The 21,440-nt window shown below is 35.7% G+C and overlaps 1 pseudogene; it reads right to left on the bottom strand.

Moving 5' to 3' along the window:
• Positions 1 to 548: 548 nt before the first annotated feature.
• Positions 549 to 1,418, bottom strand: LOC102490290 (heterogeneous nuclear ribonucleoprotein C pseudogene; annotated as a pseudogene).
• Between the last annotated feature and the right edge of the window lie 20,022 nt (positions 1,419 to 21,440).

Genomic DNA, 21,440 nt, shown 5'->3' with positions numbered 1-21,440 from the left:
TCTTAAGACTATTACACTATTTTCTAGAGGATGCATTTGACATGCCAACTCCCATTCACAAAAATACACTGTTACATTTGTGTTGAACAGCCCGGCAGGCACTCTAATGTGGGGCAAAAGACATACTTCTAACCCAAAGCTGCTCTCAGGTGCTACTCAACTCAATGATACTGCCTTTGCAGTTAGGGAAGCAACTACTGACTCATAAATGAATGAAAAGTATGGTACTCCCTGTGTAACAAGAGATTATTTGGGAGACAGTTGATAAAAATCATACATACTTTGTATTGTTAAGTCATAAAGAGGTATCAAAATTAAAAGCAAAATTACAGGGTAAGACTTAGCAAAACTACTAGGAGCATCAAAAGAAGTGAAATGGGACCAGGCGCAGGGCAGTATGAATTAATGAACGTAGGAAGGACAAAGGTGGGGAGAACAGTGAGCATGTGCTGAAGATATTAGGAGAGAGGAACTGGTGAAAATTTTGATCTTAGACAAGCACCTAGGTAAAGAAATAATGGGTAAGATTTCTAAACCCCACTATGTGTTTATGAGTCACCCTTGCCATTGACACTGTCTCTATCATCCTCTCCTTCCTCAGCCTCTTTTTCATCATCCTTGATCAACTCCAGCTGTTTGTTTGCTCTGTTCCTTTTTGATTTTTTCCCAGGTTTTCCAGAAAAGAATCCACTTTTTGTTTTAACTGAGTTGACTTCTTCTTAATGGCCTGAATGTCATCTCCATTCAACTTTCCAGATTTGGAAGATGATCCTCGTTGTCCACTCTTGGAATTGAAGCTTTTGCCCCTCGTGAAGTGTTGCCTGATACACACTGGCATTTCAAGGGCACTACAGCATGAGCAATAGGAGGTGGCGGTGGAACACGTGCTGGGTAACTGTATATCGTATCATAATAATCGCGTTGAAAGTCATAGTCCAAATTAAAAGAGGAGCCGTACATCTCTGCTGCAGATCGTTTCACACCTGCTTTTCCTCGGTTCACTTTTGGCTCTGCAGCCAGATTAACACCTAAAATCTGGCCGGCAATCATCCTGCCATCCTCTCCTGCCACAGCAGCCCAGGCATTCCTCTCACTAACATACTGAGCGAAGGCAAAGCCCTTATCAACAGAGCAACCCTCAATTTTGTCATACTTCGAGAAGATTGCTTCCACATCAGACTCCTTGACCACAAGAGTGTTGAGATTCCCAATAAATACATGGGAATTCATGGAGCGAGGATCTGTCTTGTTGGTAACATTGCTGGTCATTGCGATTGATGGTAAGATTCCTCACAAAGCCAAAAAGTGTAGCTGAAGATCAAAAAAATATCACAAGAAGGTGAGGGAAAAGAGATTCGATTCTGAATCTCTCGCTCCCAAGTTCTAGGCAAAGAAACCGACTGCAGCTGGAGGTAGGAAATGCGGCTACAACCACTCTGTCTCCAACTCTTCACAAAATGCTTTAATTGCTTTTGTAAGAGAGGGACACTATGTAATTACATTTAAGAGAAAGAATGAAAGTAAGTTCATTGCAGTACCCTTGACACTAGATGGGGAGATGATGTCTTTCTTCCTTCTTTCCTTCCTTCCTTCCTCCCTCCCTCCCTCCCTCCCTCCTTCTCTCTCTCTCTCTCTCTCTCTCTCTCTCTTTCTTCCTCTTTCTCTTTCTCTTTCTTTTAGTTCTTTCTGATTATTAACAAATGAGGTGTCTGGAACCTCATTTCAGCTTACTAAGTGATACTGTTTCTAAGGGAGGGATTATTTTTGCATGTCTTAGGTATTTGCTGGCTTCTACTACTCCATCACCTTTGTCTCACGTATGCACAGCTTTCAAGAATTACCCTTTGCTTACAGTCGGACAGGAATGTATTTTTCCTGGACCCGTGCCCTGTGCTTAGGATCTTTCCAGGCATTTTCCTCCCTCATTAAATTGTACCTACCTCTTTTACCATTCCCTCTGGTGTCTATTTTCCATACTACTTTATGCTTCCAAGGTAAGACAGTTTTATCTTGTTAAAGTGAAGTAGTCTCAGAATTGCAAGGACACACCATGTGGTATTACTTCTAGTACAGCAAATCTTCAGCACTGACAAAAAAGATCCAATATGAGTGAGAATTTAGTCTCTGTGTACAACACAGATGTGCTTGCTGCCTTGTATGGAGCATGTGACTTTAGACAAATTAACAATACTTAGCCTTTCTAAGCTTCAGACACTTCCTTCAATTAGAGAAGTATGACAAAATCGTTCTCATCTCCTGGGGCCACTGAGAGGATTAAATGGAAAAACACAGGCAGAGTACATGGAATAATTCCTTGTTGATAGTAAGCACTATTAGATATTAGCTATTACTGGTAGCATCTCTGATCATTGATCTTCCAGATTCCACTTCAGTGCTGTCAGTATCAATGAGGGAGACCATTCCTTTTTTGAGTCAATCAATATCTTTTGAAGATACCTTGTCCAACTGCTAAAAAATATCCTTTATAGACTGAATTATCAAAAATCTACTTCCCTGTAAGTTCTGCCCATTGTTCCCTGGTGCTTATTTGGGAAACGTAGAGCACATATGTACCCTCTCTTGCATGCAGCAACACTTAACATTTTCAACACAATTATGAGGGCTCATCTAATCTCCATTTCAACCTAAGATTTCTCAGTTCCTTCAACTATTGTTCATCTTCAGTGGTTTTCTCTGTTGTCCACAAACCTGACTATTCTTGGGACAGAGTCTAGTTTACCTACGTGCCCCTTCAAAAGTCACAGTAGTATAAGATGCAGTAGCCTAATTGGTGTCTCATGAGTAGAAACTACAAGGGAGACATTATCTTCCATGATCTGGACTTTCTTTTTCAGTGGAGGCTGAGATCTCATTAGATTTCTTAGCAACCTTGTCACACAGTTGGCAGCATGTCTAGCTTGTCAACCATAATTTGGAACTCTATGTATGTCTTTTCTACATGAAGAAATGATAAACGAGGATCAGCCTGTTCTGCACATGAGTAACTAAGGATGTGTCTAACAATAAGGTTTAACATTTATTCCTATTAAATCTCTTAAGTCTCACTAAGGAAACTGGGAGACAATGCCTTTAGCCCATCATTTCCAACATTTGTCCCCTCTCAGTACATATGAGTGGTGGTATCCACATAAAATACTAATGCTCTTGGGGAATTCGCACTTGCCAGAGATAACTTCTCCTTGTATTTTTTCATGGGAAAAAAAATCAGAACTTGAGTGAGTGAATCAAAGAATTAATATGTAAAAAGAAATAATCTCAAACTTTTAGAAAAGCTTAGGTGACTATCAGGGAAGAAGACAATGTTTTAAATATCAAAAAAGACAGAAAGCACATAGAAAAGAAAGAATCTGAGATACTTGGATTTCATTAAAACAAAGCATCACCAAGACATTATAAGGCGAATGAAAGAATGTCACAAATGTAACATATACAACAGACAAAAGACTAGTATATTCACCAAAATTACAAAGAACTCAAAATATGAAAGAAAAGGCAATCAAATATGACATAGGCAGAATTATAATAGGTACTTCATAGAAAAATAAATACGAGTCAACGAAAATCACATTATAAAATACAAATCAGGGGAATGTAACTTTAAACTCAATGAGATTGTATTTGACACCCACTGGAGTTGTAGAAATTAAAATGACTAATGATACCAAATATGAGGGAGGATTGCAGTAATGAGAACTCTCATATACTGCTGGTAGGAGTGCAAATTGATGCAATGACTTTGGAAAATATTTTTGCATAATTTACTCAAATTACACAGGTTTATATTTGATGCATTATATAAAATAGAGGATAAGATTCAATCTGGGTTGTATTTATGTCATACATATTGGTCCCAAGGGAAGGTCCAGTTTTTGGGGTGGTTTGTTGACAAAATCACTGAAGATCAGTGATTCTTCTATTTGATTATTTGGCCATTTTTAAGCTATTGCCCATTTTTGCGTGATCTGAGTTGCAGGTATGTCAACGCCCCAAAGAGTGGGAAGGAGATAGAGAGTACAGAGTACACATACCCAATTTTTAAAGGCCTAGGCCAGCAAGTGGCTTATCTCCTTTTCATTTAAATTGCATTAAGAAGAATTTTGTCACATGGCTACAAATGTCTGCAAGAAAGCTGGGAAATGTCTTCTCCAGCCCTCTATTTTTACAGAAAAAAGAAGTAATAATTAAGCTCCACTATACCTTATAACAAAGCAATTCTACTCTTAGTTATGGTTCCTACAGACTTGTTTCCAAATGTGGACCAGAAAATATTGTCTGAGATTATTCCAGTAGCAATATTTTACTAACAAGAACAACAATCTGGAAAAAAAAAAGTTATCCTCTAGCAATAGATTGAATGAATTGGAGTACACAAAATAATATTATATATCCATGAAAATGAAGAAACTAATACTACATATCAACATAGATTAATATAATAGCTATGCTGTAAAATAAGTCTGTCACAGGATATACACAGGATGTTTCCAGCTGCATAAATAGCAAGGGCAAAATTTAAAAGCATAATGTTTAAGGATGCTTCCTGGGGTGATAAACTGAACAAAATAATAAACAATGAAATCCCAAGCTTTCCCACTATACAAAATGGCAGGTGAAAAAAAAGCAGAGAAGCCAGATACTATGGAGAAGAAACCTGAATCCAAGAAGCTGATACCAGTGGGTGGCAAAGTTGAAAAGGGTTACCCCAAGAATAAAAAGTCCAAAAAGGGGAATCCATTGCAGCTGAAACCTGCTCCTAATCAGAGGAATCGGAAGATACTCCCAATCTGCCATGTATTCCAGGAAGGCCGTGTACAAGAAGAAATATTTGGTCACTATATCCAGGGCTAAAAAGAAAAAGAAAATTCTTGCCACTGTCACGAAACTATGTGGTGATGAAAGAATGGTGATACTGCGTGGTTAAACTTAGCAAAATGCCTACATATTATCCTAGTAAAGACGTGCCTATAATCACAATTCTGATTTTAAAAAGAAACAAAATGTGATAGACTGAATGCTTGTTTTCCCCCATAGTTTACATGTTGAAACTCTAATCCCAGTGAAATTTTATTTGGCGGTAAGGCCTTTGAGAGGTAATTGTGTCAGTGTCCTTATAAAAGGAAGCTCAGTCTTTCACCCTCTTTCGCCATATAAGAAAAAAGTTCTGCAACCCAGAAGAGGATTTTCATCAGAACCTTACTATGCCAACACCCTGATCTTGGACTCTGAACCTCTACAGTTGTGAGAAATAAATTTCTGTTACTTTAAATCTACCCAGCCTATGGTACTTTGATAGAGCAGCTCAGACTATGACAAACTTATGTCAGTGTTCTCATCGACTCCTTCAGCGTAGCACAGGGATAGGAATATGTTCAAGGATCAGAGCACTTGAGTTTAGATCCTGGCTCTTCCCTGTTACCATAGGCACTTTTCTTTACATCACTAAGTTTCCATTTTTTAATCTATAAAATTGGAATTTTAATAGCATCGATTTACATAGTATTGTGGGGGATAAATAACAAATAATGTATATTAATTTTCACATGCCTGTTTTATAGTAGGTGCTTACAAATGTTAAGTTAAAAGTATAATAGAATTCTTTTTCAGTTAGCAATTGGTTAATACCAGGATATGTACAAATGTTAACACACTGCTTAGCTAAATATAGTTTTTAAGAATGTCTTACATATGTGCAAAAGCTAGTTCAAACATGTGGAAGCCTTGTCATGTAACAGACACTCAATAAATCTTAGTTTTCTTTTACTTTAAGGTACTCGGAATCTCTGACCCATTTCTTTCAATATGTTATTATCCAGGAGTCTTGTAATTAGAGCCAGAAGTTGTAATTAGGATGTAGCATTTCCTACCAGAGAAAACCAGTGTCTCTACAGTGTTACAGATTTTTAGCCTGAAATTTTTGCTATGTCTGGAGTTCAGACTCTCAAGTGGTTAATGATGTAAAATAAAATAATATAAATTAAATAGTATAATTATATGTAATTTTTTAGTACTGCAATGGTATGCAGTAGGAATTTAGTACAGTTAAGTTTTCTTCCTTTGGAGTTTAGATGTTACATAAAGCATTGAAAAATGTATTCTTAATATTATCTTCCCTGTTGGGGTTTGAGTCTGCTTTGGAAATAGTGAGAAGCCATTCAGAGCCAGCTGTGGTGAAGAATGTGCGTGAACATGCTGTATAATATCCTTTTTGGTACAAAATAAGGTACAGTGAAATCGAGACTTTCTCGTAAAGCTTGTGAACTGGCTCTGAAGACAGTTCCATAAAAGAGTTGCACACATTGTTTAGGGCAAAGTTATTCTTCCAAATAATTTTGAATATTTCTTTTATCTTGTTAAGTTATGTTGACATCAGCCATTTGTGGTGCAACCATACCCATTATTAAAACATTAAAATAATTCTGTACCTATTACTAATAGTACCTGCCCTGAATTCCCCTAAATTTAGATCCTCCAACTACCTAAGCTGTCCCAGTCCCTACAGTAGGTTAACTCATGTTATATAGTAAAGGGTCTCTAACTTTGCTTAGTGGTATTGCCATTGTCAATGCTGGTTGGTTAGCACCAATGTCCTTCAATCGCTAGTTATTTTGAGCGTCACTCTCAGTCTGTCATAATGTCTGAGCAGCAATTTCATAGTCCTTGTATGTCTCATTGGGATACTAAACTTGGGTGGATTGTGCACCATCAACAACAATATAGCTCTGAAATGACAAGAATAGAAAGTTACTATTTCTTATTTGGAATAACTGATTACCCTAACAATTATTGCTCTAGTTAGGCAATACATGCAACAGATCAAGGCTCAAGATATTTCTCTCTTCAACAAATAAGTGCTTTCCCACCATTTACAGGAAAGACAGGATAGCAACGTCAATATGCTAGAGTCAATTCCAACACCTTTGTATAACAGATGTTAAAGCATAATAATTCTGCCAGTGATAATTCCATGGGAATGCTAGGTACGCTTTAAAAAAAAAAAAGAAAGGAGAATAAATTTTTAGATGTTTATAAGACAGATAGTACAGATCAATCAATTTTAGATGTGGTAGGAAAAAAATCTTTGAAAATCCATTTAGGTATTTATGGTTCATTTACTTTCACAATGTTCAGTTGTTCCCTGTTGTACTCACTTTATTGATATTTTTATTGGTCACAAATGGTGATTGCTTCACTTTGTCATAAAATCCCCACCTTATAGACAAATTTCTATTAGGGTTTTCTTTAGCATTAATTGTGATTGACAGTTATCGACATCATGTGATCACACATCCAAGCTGCAGGAGCAGTTTACCTAGACTAATCCCAAAGAAGTAGTAGAACGCAGCGAACATTATGCTATGAATTGCAAGTTTATGACTTTTTTTTTGCTATGTTCTTTTACATAGATTTGAAAGTAATGCTGCCTTTTACTGTTCCTTGTGTTTTTCAAGAAATGGAAAAAGGAAATAGCAAATGGAAATAGAAACCAAGTACATTAGGATTGCCAGGGTCTCTAGCACTTAACACAGTACCCGGCTTGTAAAGGCCATTTAACCAACAGTTAATAATAGAGAGAGAGCTCTTTTACCTAAAGTTGTTCATCAAGTAAAATTTTGGAACTCTTGACTACAACTTCCATGGTTAGCCAGGCCAAGAGTATGATTTTGAGTAGTCAAGAACCCCTTATTCCACTTTATTTATAACTTTGGAGACTCAGATGATAAGCAATATGCAAGAAATTTCTGGGTTCTGTTGTCAAATGCTTCCTTATTTGTGACAAAGAACCACTTGACAAGCTAAGAGTGAAAAATTATGATAGAGATGCCAGTCCAGATTGGTACACTGTGTTTAAAATAGCTAGTATATCTAATAAAACAAGAAGGAAATGGAAAAGGAAAGCAGATTTTATATTTATTGCCACAAAGGCAATAAATAAATACCTTGCTTGGCTGGGTACTTTGTTACAAAGTGGTTCCTGGACTATAATATGGTTTTTAAAACAGCAGCATGTGGAAGCACCATGAAACATCAAAAAACTTCGCTGATCTCTGATGATACAAATTTAGTACTTATTATTTTTTAGAGATGTTTTTGTTATAGGGAGCATGCACTTGTCAGAGAAAAAGAGACAGAGAAACAGAAAGCAAGAAATCACCCCCCTCCCAGGGGGATGGCCATGCTGCAATCCCTTCTCCCCAGTCTCCTCTCAGGATTTTGGGCACACACACACACACACACACGCCCAGCATAAATTTTAAGCTGCTGGCAGTCCAGGACTCAAACTGCAGTCAACTATGTGGAAGTCCAGTGATGTAACCATTACACCATCTGGTGATCCCTTGATATTTACTTTTTAACAGTTGATTGTGGCTTTAAAACTAGGGAAAAATAGAAGAATATTAGTTATCTCTTGCAGATAACAAATTATCCTAATACTTAGTAAATAATAGTAAACAGTAGGTTTAATAGTAAACCATGGTAAGTGGTTGTTATCTCTCTGTTTTGTGGGTCACAGCTTCAGAGAGCTTAACTGAGCAATCATGACTCAGGGCCTCTCATGACACTGAGATGTTGGATGGAGCTGAAATCAAATACGAGGCTTGACTGGCCTGGAGAATTTGCTTCCAAGATGGCATGATCTCATGGCTGGCAAGTTGGTATTAGTGGTTGGCAGAGGGCCTCAGTTTCTCCTTATGTTGGCATCTCCTATGTGGAGCTTGGGTGTCCTCCTGGCATAGCTGTGGGCTTTCTTCAGAATGAGTGATCCCAGGGAATATAACACGGTAACAACAATTTGCTTCATAATTAATCCTTAGAAGTCAAATACTGTCTCTTCTTCAATATTCTATTACCAAATACTTCAGGCTTATTTACTGTGGTAGGGAATTAAATAATGGTGTGAATACATGAATACCATGAAGAGATTATAAGTTGGGAAATCATATCATGTTGGAGGCTGGCTAAACAAATGCTAAATCTTTAGTGTAAAAATCTTTGCACATGAGAGTTGGACAATGGTTATGTTTTGTCTTCAGCATCTTCCTAACAGATTTTATTAATTTTATGTCTACTAAGATGATCTGAATTATTCCCACCACAAAACTGTGAGATAGATTATTTATCTCATTTTCAGGTGATAAAATGAAGGCGTGGAGCGACTAAGTAACTTATACTAGGTTACACAGCTGTAAGTGATTGAGTTAGGAGTCCAATTAACTCCATTTCATTGGTGCCATTTATTTAGCACAATGCAATAAAAACCAAGTACATAAGAGTGCTGTCACTACTAAACTAACAATGTATAAATAGAAGATGAAGTAGAGTCAGAGGGCTTATGTTCATGTCTGAGATACTACAGATATCTCATGCCTAAACTGCTATCAAAGCTAACTCTAGATTTAAGCTACTAAAATGCAGTGATTTCGCATATAAAAGTAATGGCTTTGCTTGCCAATAATTTGATTTTGTCTGAATTTTAGGATACCAAGTCACTCACCTAAGTTATTTAAATTTATAAACAATTGATGGATAAATTAAAATTCTATGTAACTCACTGATATATTAAATATCACTTATAAATTATATATTAATCATCAGGCCAATTAGGTATTTGCTTTGATCTTCTGTAGGGAATCAATTGTAGCAGTTGGGTTAATCTACTTCAACTGGCTGTGACAATCCCAGTATTCATTCTTTATTTTTCTTCTCCTTTTTTTTTTTTTTGAGAGAGAGATATTTTTGCTATAGGGCGCACGTGGTCACTAGAGAGACAGAAAGTGAGGAATCACCCCCTACCTACCCCCCCAGGGGAATGGCCACATAACAATCCCTTGTCCTCCATTCTCCTCTCAGGATTTTGGACACATACACCTGGCATGAGTTTTTAACCCACCAGGTCCGGGACTTGAACTGTAGTCGATTATGTGGGAGTCCAGGAACATAACCATTATGTCATCTGCTCATCCCAGAATTTCAGTTTTATTTATTTATTTATTAATCACCCCCGAGGGGGAATGGCCACGCCCCAATCCCTTCTCCTCTCTGGATCTTGGGCACGCAAGCACACGCACCTGGCATGAGTTAAGTCACCCGATCCGGGACTCGAACTGCAATCGACTACTTGGGAGTCCAGCGACATAGCCATTATGTCAACTGCTGGTCCCTCAGAATTTCACTTTTCTAAACAGCAAAGATTTATTTCTTGTTCACACATGTTCAACCCTTGCATAGAGTGGTCCTTTCATTGCAGAATATTATAGAGCTTGGCTGATGTAGGTTCATGCTTCTTCACATGCTTCCAGGGGCAGACAGGATGTGTGGAATCTAAGGCTTATACAGTTTGGAGTGCTTTTTAGAAGAAATAAAATACAAAATTACAGATACAGAATGTAGAGTTTTAAAAGATGCCTATTCAAATGAGGCACTTAAAACTTAAGTTTCAATAGTTTCACAGTAAGTCATAGTATAACTTCAGTGATTACCAGGTTAGGGTAAAGGAATATGGTGAATCATACATTGACTATTTTACCTTCTACCTGCAGGTGACACAGAACAATTTCAAGTGGGTTTGGGAAGCACAGTTCTACCATGTTCCCCAGGGAGGAGAGCTGTGAATATTTGGCAAATAGTAATAATGATTATCACAGTAATCAAGAAGCAGAGGCAGGAAAGATACCTGATTTGAATGCATAGTAACATCATTTCTTATTCTCTAACGTATCCACTTGTGCAAAAGGTCATTACCCACCTCTCAAACAGACTGTAGTCAAGTTTCTTGGATCTCCCTTGCAAGGATGGGTAGTACAAAACAATAGGCTATGTTTGTTTCAGGAATTTTAATTTCCTTTTATTTGAAAAAGTATCAACTCTCTATCAGATTAATGCGTTCGTTCTTAGACACAATGCTATACTTGTCATGTTATATGTTTTTGGTCTCTTTAGGCAAATCGTATATGAATATCTGCATTTCCATGTTGACTTTCTAATCAATTACAAATTGCCTTACTTTCAAATTCTTGGATATGTACTGCCCAAAATACCTTCTATCCTTTTTGTAATGATGTCCAGTTCCAGAGCAGTGAGTGTAATTGCCTTGAGTGATAGGTGCTACTCTGAGGATCTGAAATAATGAGAATTAGATACCGTACAAACAGAAGAGAAACATGTTCATCTAAATTTGGAGTTTGGGGTTTTGCATGGATAATTAGCACAGTAGAGAACAGAGAGAGGATTCACAGTTGATTCCTGTCTTTACAACACAAAAAATGGGTTGTATCTTATAGTTGTATATTGAAAACACCTATAATATTATTCAAAAGACACAGCACAGTGTTCACTTGCAGGTAATATGAAAATGTGTCAAAAATTAGGTATGTGTTCATGCACATAAATATGTTCATGTTTATCTCTTAGAGCAATAATAATAGACTATTTGTTTCTTTATTCTATTTCTTGAACTCAACTCTTAAAACATCTATTTCAACAACAACCAAAATGAGCTGTGGATGGGTCAACCTCATGGTACCTCCATAATGTAATGCTCAAGAGAAGTCAGATTCCAACTGAAAAACATGGTTCAAATCTTACCTAGTTGTTCTGAAACATGCAGCTAGGCTCAACAATTATCTTCAATGTACTGAGTTCATACTAAGAAATAATGATTAAAATTAATGCTGCTAAGCAATGATATTTCATAGCACATTATAAAAGACAATTTATTTCATTGTTTGAGTTGTATTAAACATTCAGTGTTCAGTAGAAAAAACCTTGGCATAAGTAAAATTAAAAAAAAATGCTTTGCTGAAAATGATGCATATGGTATTATCCTTGATTTGATTTTACACACTGTACTCATGCTTTGAAAAACCCATATTGTACTCCACAAAGATGCACAACAATGAAATGTAAATAAGAAATTATAAAATAAAGCTAAGTGATTAAAATATACTGAGTGCACTTTGTGGTGAGCACTGGCCTATTTTTTAATTTTAGTTTTTAATTGATAAAGCACAATTGTACATATTGTGGAGGTACAATGTGACTTTTCTGTACAAGATTACAATGAATAGTAATTAAAGCAGGGTAGTTCGTATTTGTATCATCTCAACCATTTGTCGTTACTTTCTGTTGAGAACATTCACATCTTTTTGTAGTTATTCTGAGTTAACTATAATTCTCCCAACTTTCCTTTACAAGACTAGACATTTTTCCTCTTATCTATCTGTAACATCATTCCCTTCTCCTAGCTTTCCCTGTCTCTGGTATTCATTATTCATTCTCTACTATTATTAGGTTATTTTTTTCTTTCATTTTCCACATATGAAGGAAAACATATAGTATTTCTCTTTCTGAGGCAATGTTACTTGATGTTTTTATCACGTTGAATTTTCATAGCGACGAGATCTATTTTTTTCTGATTTTAATGATGAAGCTGAGATCTGAGAGGTTAGAGATTTGTTGTTGTTGTTGCTAAGAGAGATTTTTGCTATAGGGTACATGTGCTTGCTGGAGAGACAAAGAGAGACAGACAGAAAAAAAAAATCACCACCCCCCCTCCCCCGCAGAGGAGATGGTCATGCCACAATCCTTTCTCTTCCATTTTCCTCTTGGGATTTTCGGCATGCATGCACAAGCACTCAGCATGAGTTTTAAGCCTCCAGGTTCAGGACTAGGTAAACTATGTGAAAGTCCAGTGATGAATCCATTATGCCATTTGCTGGTCCCGAGGTTAGGGATTTGAGATAAAATAGCTAAAAAGTGATATAGTAGGCTAGTCTCATTCAAAACGTCAATGTATGATTTTATGAATTACATTATATGTGTACTCTTTAAATCTGGAATAAGCCTGAATGATCAATAAAAGAGAGGTAATTAAAAATCTTGAAAAATAAGAAAATGGTTTATGTCTCTATAATTTACAAATGGGGGACTGACTTTATGTTTAAATAAAGGAAAAAAGAAAGAAGAAAAAAATAGAACAAGCAACTAAATATATAAATAAAGACCAGTCAAACATGGTTAATGGTGCAATATTCAAAACTTAATTTCCATTGGAATTAAAATCGCATTTGAATTCATTCCTAACTTTGTAAGCTATGATTATAGAAGCTCACGATTATAGCACAGGAGTAAATGTGGCAACAGTGTTTTTGAGATATTGCTTGTAATTACTGGTAGAAATAGGGATATTATTGATAGAAAAAAAATCTGTAAGATGTATTGCTGTTTGTTCATGCATAGAGAACTAAGCACAGATTACTTGGGGTTTGCCAAGAAGATCTATGAATTAGTGTTATTGTAGGTTGTTTATTTTTTCTGTGTTCCTTATATTAATGTGATGAAAAAGTATTCACAAGGAGTAGGAAAAGAAGAAAAGAAAAATAAATTTCATATCACAAGATATATTTTATGAAATTAAATTCTTGCCTACCAGCCCCACTACCTTAATTATTTCAGTGCCTGTGAGTTGGTTTCCCATAACTTCAGATATCTAATAGTAGATTATATGCAGATTTCCCATTATTCAAATATTTATTTTAAAGGCATATGCTAATGCTGACCAATTTACCTGCACATATTCCCAGTGAGTTTGAGATTAAATTATGAACATACACAAAAATATTATCAGACTATTATTGACTAGTTGTCTAAAAGGCTCTTTTCCTCTTTAGACAATAATCATCTCACAGATTGCTTGGATTCCCAATTTGCAGTTAGAATATCTTTTCACATGTGTTTACGCTACCCATACTTTATGCATCAATTTCCTTCACTTTAGCCCATCATCATAATTTACTCTAAACTCTCAAAGCATAATTATTTGTGAAGTTCATTTGTATTACATCTTTTTTTTTAAATTCCCTAAACAGAGTCATTCACCACCTTTCAAATCATAGAAAGTTAATTGATATAGGAGAATGCATACTTTTAAAAAGTACTTCCCACTGAATCATAAAATGAACAATTGTTGAATGAATAAAAAACACAAAGTTATTCAGGCAACATAAAGTCTTTAGAAGTTGTTGATGTTGTGTACTTTAGTAGAAAATAATAGGCACAAACATTAATTTGTTAAGTCTGTTTCTAATGAGAAATAAAATTATACAAGAAAATCCCAGTAATAATTCTTTGGTACTTTTGTCTCTTACAAAGCAAACAAAAAAGGTCTATAGCAAACAAATAATTTGAAAAAAAACCTATCAAAATAAGATAGTATGGTTTCAGAATTGATCAATTTTATTCAATGTTCCATAAAGCAAGATACATATTTTTAATAAAAAAGTAAAAATGGAAAACACAAATGTCAAAAAAATTATTTGTGTTCAGTTTGAGATTTGATAACTCTGTGACTCCCTGCACATTATTAAATTAAGTCACTAGTTCATTTTTGAAAATCCATTTTCTTGGCAATTCAACAAATGTGTACTAGTCATTTTTAAATAGAAATGTATATTAAAATAGTCCAAATTATTAATTTGGAATAAAATTTGTTTAAAGATGGAAAAGATTGGGTGGTGTGGCAATTTCAAGGTGTTTATTTGAAAATAAGATTTTAAAACTGTGTAAGACACCCAAGGAAGTTCAGAGGGAAGTCTTGCTATTTGCCAGACACTTTTCTATGTATTTCCTCATTTAACCTACTAGATAATACCATCAGGTAGATCTTATTATAATCCCATTTTAGAACTAATGAGAATGAGATCCCTAGAAAGATATTTTAATCAAGCACTTTGCGGTGTGAGGATGCGTTAAAGCTCTTCTCAGTGCCGTTTCCTATAAATGACTCTATACTTTCATTAACCATCATTTATTTACTTTTGTTTACTAAGTATATTTAGAATATTCTTGACTTGGTTTGTTGCCTATAAAACTTGGTGATCTTATCTAGGGTCTAGCTCTCCTTTGTGTTCACAGAAAGCACTTAAGACACCACACTGATTTATCCATCAAATTGCCTACATAGCTTACACTTGCCTGTTAAACTGCTTGATGACAAGGACTGGTGTCTTATCATCCTTTAGTCTTAGGCTTCTACATAAAATGGAATCTGTCATTTTCTATAATTATGGAGCAATTCATCTTTAGAACAGAAAAAGTGAGTGAAAGAGATGTGGCACAGGGAAGGGGAAAAAAAAAAGTACAAATGTCCTCATCTCAGCTTTACCAGACAACATCTGGTTGCTGGGACACTTGGCATGTCTTCCAGGGAGGCCACAGGAAAACACCACACCTTGGAATAATCATACTGGGAGGAAAAGGCTCAAGAGCCTGCCCCCCTCTTCCTGTTTCCTGTCTTTCACTGGGTAAAGTTAGACTCACCAGAAGTTCTCCCTCTGGACTTCTAGGTAGTTCCCTGGCACTCCCAAGATAGCGCTTCATCTGATTCCCAAAGAAAAAATCAATTTTAACATTTTCATATTTTGTTCATTATTGATTTTTTGTTTTAATTTGGATGAATGAATATATAATTTGAATTTTAAAATATATTGCTTTAAAAATATGGTTTCACTAATTATTGAGTTTGGTAGTCCTTTACATTTGAAACTGGTGTAGTATTGCTGTTCCTCACCCTAGTCCTAAGCTTCTTATAAAGTTAAAATTTCTGCATCTGTGATTCTCAATTTAGCCCTAGTTTAAGGGGACAATTTGCATATCACCAGATAGGACCGCAAAGATATCACCAGTCTCTGGTGAAAGTAAAAATTGCCCTAAATCATTTTTTTAATTCATTCAATAAGTCCTAAAAATCTATGTACCAGTAAATATTCTAGCAGATAACTAAAAAAACACAGATTGCAACTGTCATATCAAAAAATGTATTTTCTATTGTTATACTCTTCAATTTTTTTTCTGGAAGTTAGTATCAGTACATAATTAATCTGTTTACCTTATATAATTAAGATTTTTTTTCATTTTATTTATTATAATAATATTGTTCATATTACATTGAATCACATATATCTTTACAGTGTATTACATTTTTTCAGAGGAAATACCATACCTATCAGTCAAGACAAAGGCATTACTATCCACATCAGCAGCAGCAAATAGCTTTTCTTTTTTTCCAGATTATTCTCATTTTTTCCCCAATTTATTTATTTGCATTCATTCACTGTACATCATTACAGCAGACAAAATGAGATTTTCCATCTAGAGTACACTGTATATTGTCTCAATCAAGCACATCAACAAATATGTTATTCTTAGCAAATGATCTCCCATTTCTTGTTTTCTGTATGTTTTGCTTTTCCCCCCCATCCTTGGTTCCCTATCTCTTACTCTCTGCCACCTCCTGTTCCCCTCCCACACTGTCTCTGTTATCTATGTTTGCTTTCTATACCATTTTCCCCCCACATTTTATTGAATCACCAAAGACCCTAATCAATCCTAATACCCTCCTAGCAAACACATATGACACACACATTTCCATGAGCACAAGTCTAACTTTACACATCCTATAAAGTAGCACCTAACTGGGACTACATATCCTACTGCAGTCATTGAATAGATATATTTTTTTTTCCTGAAACTTTTTTTTGTAACTCAATTTACATCTTCCCGAAGCATCATCCCAGCACACAAAATGCTATCTCCCATCCAGTACACACTGCATAGTGACTCATGCACATTACAGAAAAAATAAATTTCCAATTCTAGTTCCTAGAATTATTTCCACCCCTCTTTCTGACCCTCTGTCCCTTCCCACCCTCCTCTCACACCACCTCCAGTGTCCAAAATTGTCCTCCATTCCCTTCCCACCCACATTGCATTGATCACACAATTTCCTACATAACCTGACTACTTTCAAAGGTGAGTTCCCTCGTTACTACTAAGAAAACCAGTTTTAACTTAAATCAAAGAACCGCCAAGGAACTTTGCTTAAAGCCCGGAAACAGGTTAGGATTCTGTTCAAATGGTAGGTGCATGAACCTATCAGTCTCATATACTTTTATCTTCTGTTCTGGTTCAATTTTCCTGATTAAATTCTGGGATATAGTATTCAACTCCAGACTTGTCCCTATGATTAAGTTAGCTACTTTCTCAGTTTTTGGACTCTTATTTCCATGTATCTGCGTTTAGTTTTCCTGATACAGCACATCCTTGAGAACTTCTTGGAGGTCTGGTCTGGTGCTGGTAAATTCTTTCAGGTTTTGTTTATCTGAGAATGTTCTTGTCTTTTCTTCCCACCTGAAAGATAATCTTGCCGGATACAGTATTCTTGGCTGAAACTGCTTCTCTCTTAACACTTGGAATATATTTTCCCATTCTCTCCTCGCTTTTATTGTTTCTGATGAGAGATCTGCTGTTAGCCTGATGGGATGTCCTTTGTAGGTAACTTGATGTTTTTCTCTTGCTAATCTTAGTATCTTGTCTTTGTCTGCAGTTTTGGTCAACCTGGCTATAATGTGTCTTGGAGAAGATCTTCTAGGGTTGATTCTATTTGGGGTCCGTTGTATTTCCTGGGACTGGATCTTTGAATGCCTCTCTAGGTTTGGAAAGTTTTCTTGCAGGATTTCCTGGAATAGATTATCAATGCCCTTATGGGTTTCCTCACCTTCTGGAATGCCAATTATCCGGATATTTGGACGTTTGATGGTATCCAGTACTTCTCGCATATTATTCTCAAATTTTTGTGCCATTTTCTCAGCCTTCATGGTGGATTTTTCTAGGCCAGCCATTTTCTCCTCTACATCTGAGATTCTATTTTCTGAATGATCTAGTCTGCTTTTAATGCTTTCCAGGGAGATTTTGACTTCTTGTATTATAGACTTCATCTCTAGCAGTTCCGTTTGAGTCTTTTGTAAAGTGTGTAATTCCTCTTTTAGATCTTGCAGGAATTTCCTCATCTCTTGGAACTCGTCAATTTCTTTCTCCTTTCTCTTTAGCAGTTCATTATCTCTCTTCTCTTCCATCTCTGTTAGCTTAGACATTATGAATGATCTGAATTCCTTATCAGACATTTCCATGATTTTTACCGAACTGCTTGTGGATGAAGAGTTACTCTTTTCCCTAGGAGAGGAGGCATTTTCTTGTTTTCCCATATTTCTCGTGATCCGGCGGTGATTTCTTGTCATCTGATGAATGTTGTGTTTCTTTCAAATTCTTGAGGTTCAGCCTTAATGTTCAGGAGCAAGCAGACAGAGGTGATCCAGAATCTCTTTGCTGTTCTATTGTGCTTGCTGGTGCAGCAGATTCAGTAGATAGTGGGGAATATTTTAACCCTATTAGTATTTGGATGTTTAGCTACAGTGCTCTTAGATCTGTCTAAAAACACACTGAAAGGATACTGGAGGGTGAAGAGACAAGAAAAAGGAAAACGAGACAGAGAAAAACAACAAAAAGAGAAAAAAAGACAAAAAAATTTTAAAAATTAAAAATTTGTAATTACAGTTCTTTTTTAAAAAAATAATCACAAAATAGAAAACCGAGCGGCACGCAAGCGCCGCGCGAAAAATCTAGTTCACTGTAGCCGTGTGGAACCTTGTCCTGAAGGCCCGTGGCTTCTTCTGCCGCTAGCTCATTTGTTGGAGGCTGAATTATTAGTAGAAAATCTTCATTCCCTTAAAAATCTAGTTCACTGTAGCCATGTGGAACCTTGTCCTGAAGGCCCGTGGCTTCTTCTGCCGCTAGCTCATTTGTTGGAGGCTGAATTATTAGTAGAAAATCTTCATTCCCTTAAAAATCTAGTTCACTGTAGCCATGTGGAACCTTGTCCTGAAGGCCCGTGGCTTCTTCTGCCGCTAGCTCATTTGTTGGAGGCTGAATTATTAGTAGAAAATCTTCATTCCCTTAAAAATCTAGTTCACTGTAGCCATGTGGAACCTTGTCCTGAAGGCCCGTGGCTTCTTCTGCCGCTAGCTCATTTGTTGGAGGCTGAATTATTAGTAGAAAATCTTCATTCCCTTAAAAATCTAGTTCACTGTAGCCATGTGGAACCTTGTCCTGAAGGCCCGTGGCTTCTTCCATAATTAAGATATTTTTAAAACACCCACTACTCTTGGGCCCGCAGGTGGCATGGTGGTTAATGTGGTGGATCCCACGTGGCCAACTCTGTGGTTCTAGTCCCTAACACAGTAGCTTAAAAAAAAAGCCAGGATGCTTTTGTGTGCAAAATGTCCAAAATACCAAGAGAAGAATGGAAGACATGAGATTCCTGCGTGGTCATCCCTCTTGGGGTATTTTTCACTTTTCATTTTTCTCGTTTTCTCTTTGATGAACATATGAGCCCTATAGCAAAAAGTTAAAAACAAGTAAGCTAAAAATACCTACTTCTCTTAAAGGGGAACTGGTATATCATGATCCACTTTTAAATCAAAATTATACATTTATAGAATAAGGCTGAAAGCAGTACCCATGCATGCCCTACTTCTAAATAACCGTTCAACCCTCTTTTAAGGTTTTTGTTTTAATTTGAGTGACAGGAATAAATACTACTGCAGTATTTTACATATGACTCTTATAAATTTTTCTTTATACATGACAATACTTTTATTTAAATTTATACATTGTTTAGTCTATGTCTTAGTCCACTCCTGCTTCTAGATTAAACACATTAGATAATGTATAAATGGTGTTAATTTATTGCTTACAGTTATGGAAGACAGGAAGTATAAGATCAAGGTGCCAATAGGTTCAGTGACTGAGGAAGTCAAAGTCTCTTCTTCCCGGTGGACACCTTGAATACTGTGTCCTCACATGGAAGAAGAGTGACAAAAGGGAAAACCATTGTGAAGCTTCAATTAGTGCATGAATCCATTCACAAAGGTGGAGCCTTCTTGTCCTAATCACCTTCTAAAAGTCTCACTTCTTGATTCTATCACATTTGATTCAATTTCAAAATATCACCTTGGAGGGGCAGACACATTCAGACCATAACAGTTTGACTATTTCTTTCTACTCTTAAGAACAAAACAAAAAAATAAATGTAACATGACAGAAAACTTAAATCCTTTGTGAATTAAAGTATAACATCCATATAGAGAAAAATGTATTTATGTACTGGTTATTATTTTCTAAAGCATGACATATGATATTATAGAATCCAGAGAGTGATAATCATTCCTTTAATTTCCCTGTAAATGGACTTATCTCGTAGAAACACATATAAAAACTTACTTCTCACAATATACTAAGTGTACTGCCATAATTTTTTCTAAGGAAAGAAAAAAATCTAATTTGAAGCAGAAGGTGATTCATTACTGCAATGTTTAATTATTTAAAACTAACCTCCAATTGTTTTTGAGTTGATATTGAGGACAAAGTATACTAGCTAATGAACAGATGCAGACTTCAATGAGTGACTCAGAACATATGTTATAAACAAGCTTGGAGAAATAATGTAGATAATGCTGAAGATTTAAAACTGGTTAAAATTAAACTAAAAAGAAAAAAGTCATTCAATTTCTACAACAAAGAAGGTTTGAGCAGAATATTTTGATGAAATAGAGAGGAATACCTGACCTGCTACAGCAGACTTCTTATATGCTAATTGGAGCTTCTGCTTCATCTTTGAAGACTAGTAAATAAGCCTGCAAAATTGTGGTAGTTGATTTTGTAGTAAGACCCAGAAAAACACTTTTTTCTATATATTTTATTTTTAAGGCAATAACATAAAATTGAGACAGTGGAAGGAATGGTAGCAAAAGGAGTCATCTCAAACTGGCCTATTGCTTCGGCTCTATGAAGGAGAAATAGATTAAGGCATTAAAATAAAGGATGTGATGAACAGCATGTGATGAACAAAATTAGAAAATAGATTATAACCATGGCAAAAAGAGGTAGCAGTGATAGTGTTTGTTCTATTACAAACAGCATGACTCAAAGCCAGGATAAAAATGCGCAAGAGATAATAATCTCGGGAATGTGTTTCAGGTCTCTTAATTTTGTTTTGATGAGGTATTTTGTATTAGAAACTACTATTTATTCTAACAAGACAATGCAGGGCTGCTACCCCTATACTTTCTCAAGTGACTAAGATTTTTGTACATTGTGGATAATCAACTCTGAGTAATCAGAATGAATGACTGAATTTAAATTGGTTCACATATATCATTCACCATTTTCATATTCATATTTATAAGAATCAGGGAATAAAATAAGCCTTGAAATAATCTTCAGTTCACTTGCTTTTTAAAAAGCAAAACTCTAGTCAAATTATTGGGTAGATAAAACTTCATTATTTTTCTACAGAAATATATCCCAATTTTATAGACTATTTTAGATGTTTACTACAGATAGTATATTTAGTAAAATTTTATATATTTTAAGGATTTCTCATTTTTCAGTACATTTAAGTCAAAAGGAACATAAAACAAAGGCATAGATAATGTAGTGCAGTAAATAACAGTGAATATAAATGTCTATTACTTTATTAGCAGGAACTTTGTGTTAATTACAGATATTGTTAAGAGAAATACTTAGAA

This window comes from Tupaia chinensis, unplaced genomic scaffold (assembly GCF_000334495.1).
Source record: "Tupaia chinensis unplaced genomic scaffold, TupChi_1.0 Scaffold000174_1, whole genome shotgun sequence".
Taxonomy (NCBI): domain Eukaryota; kingdom Metazoa; phylum Chordata; class Mammalia; order Scandentia; family Tupaiidae; genus Tupaia; species Tupaia belangeri.
Note: the sequence above shows the minus strand (reverse complement) of the source record. Positions and strands in the feature narration are given on the sequence as shown.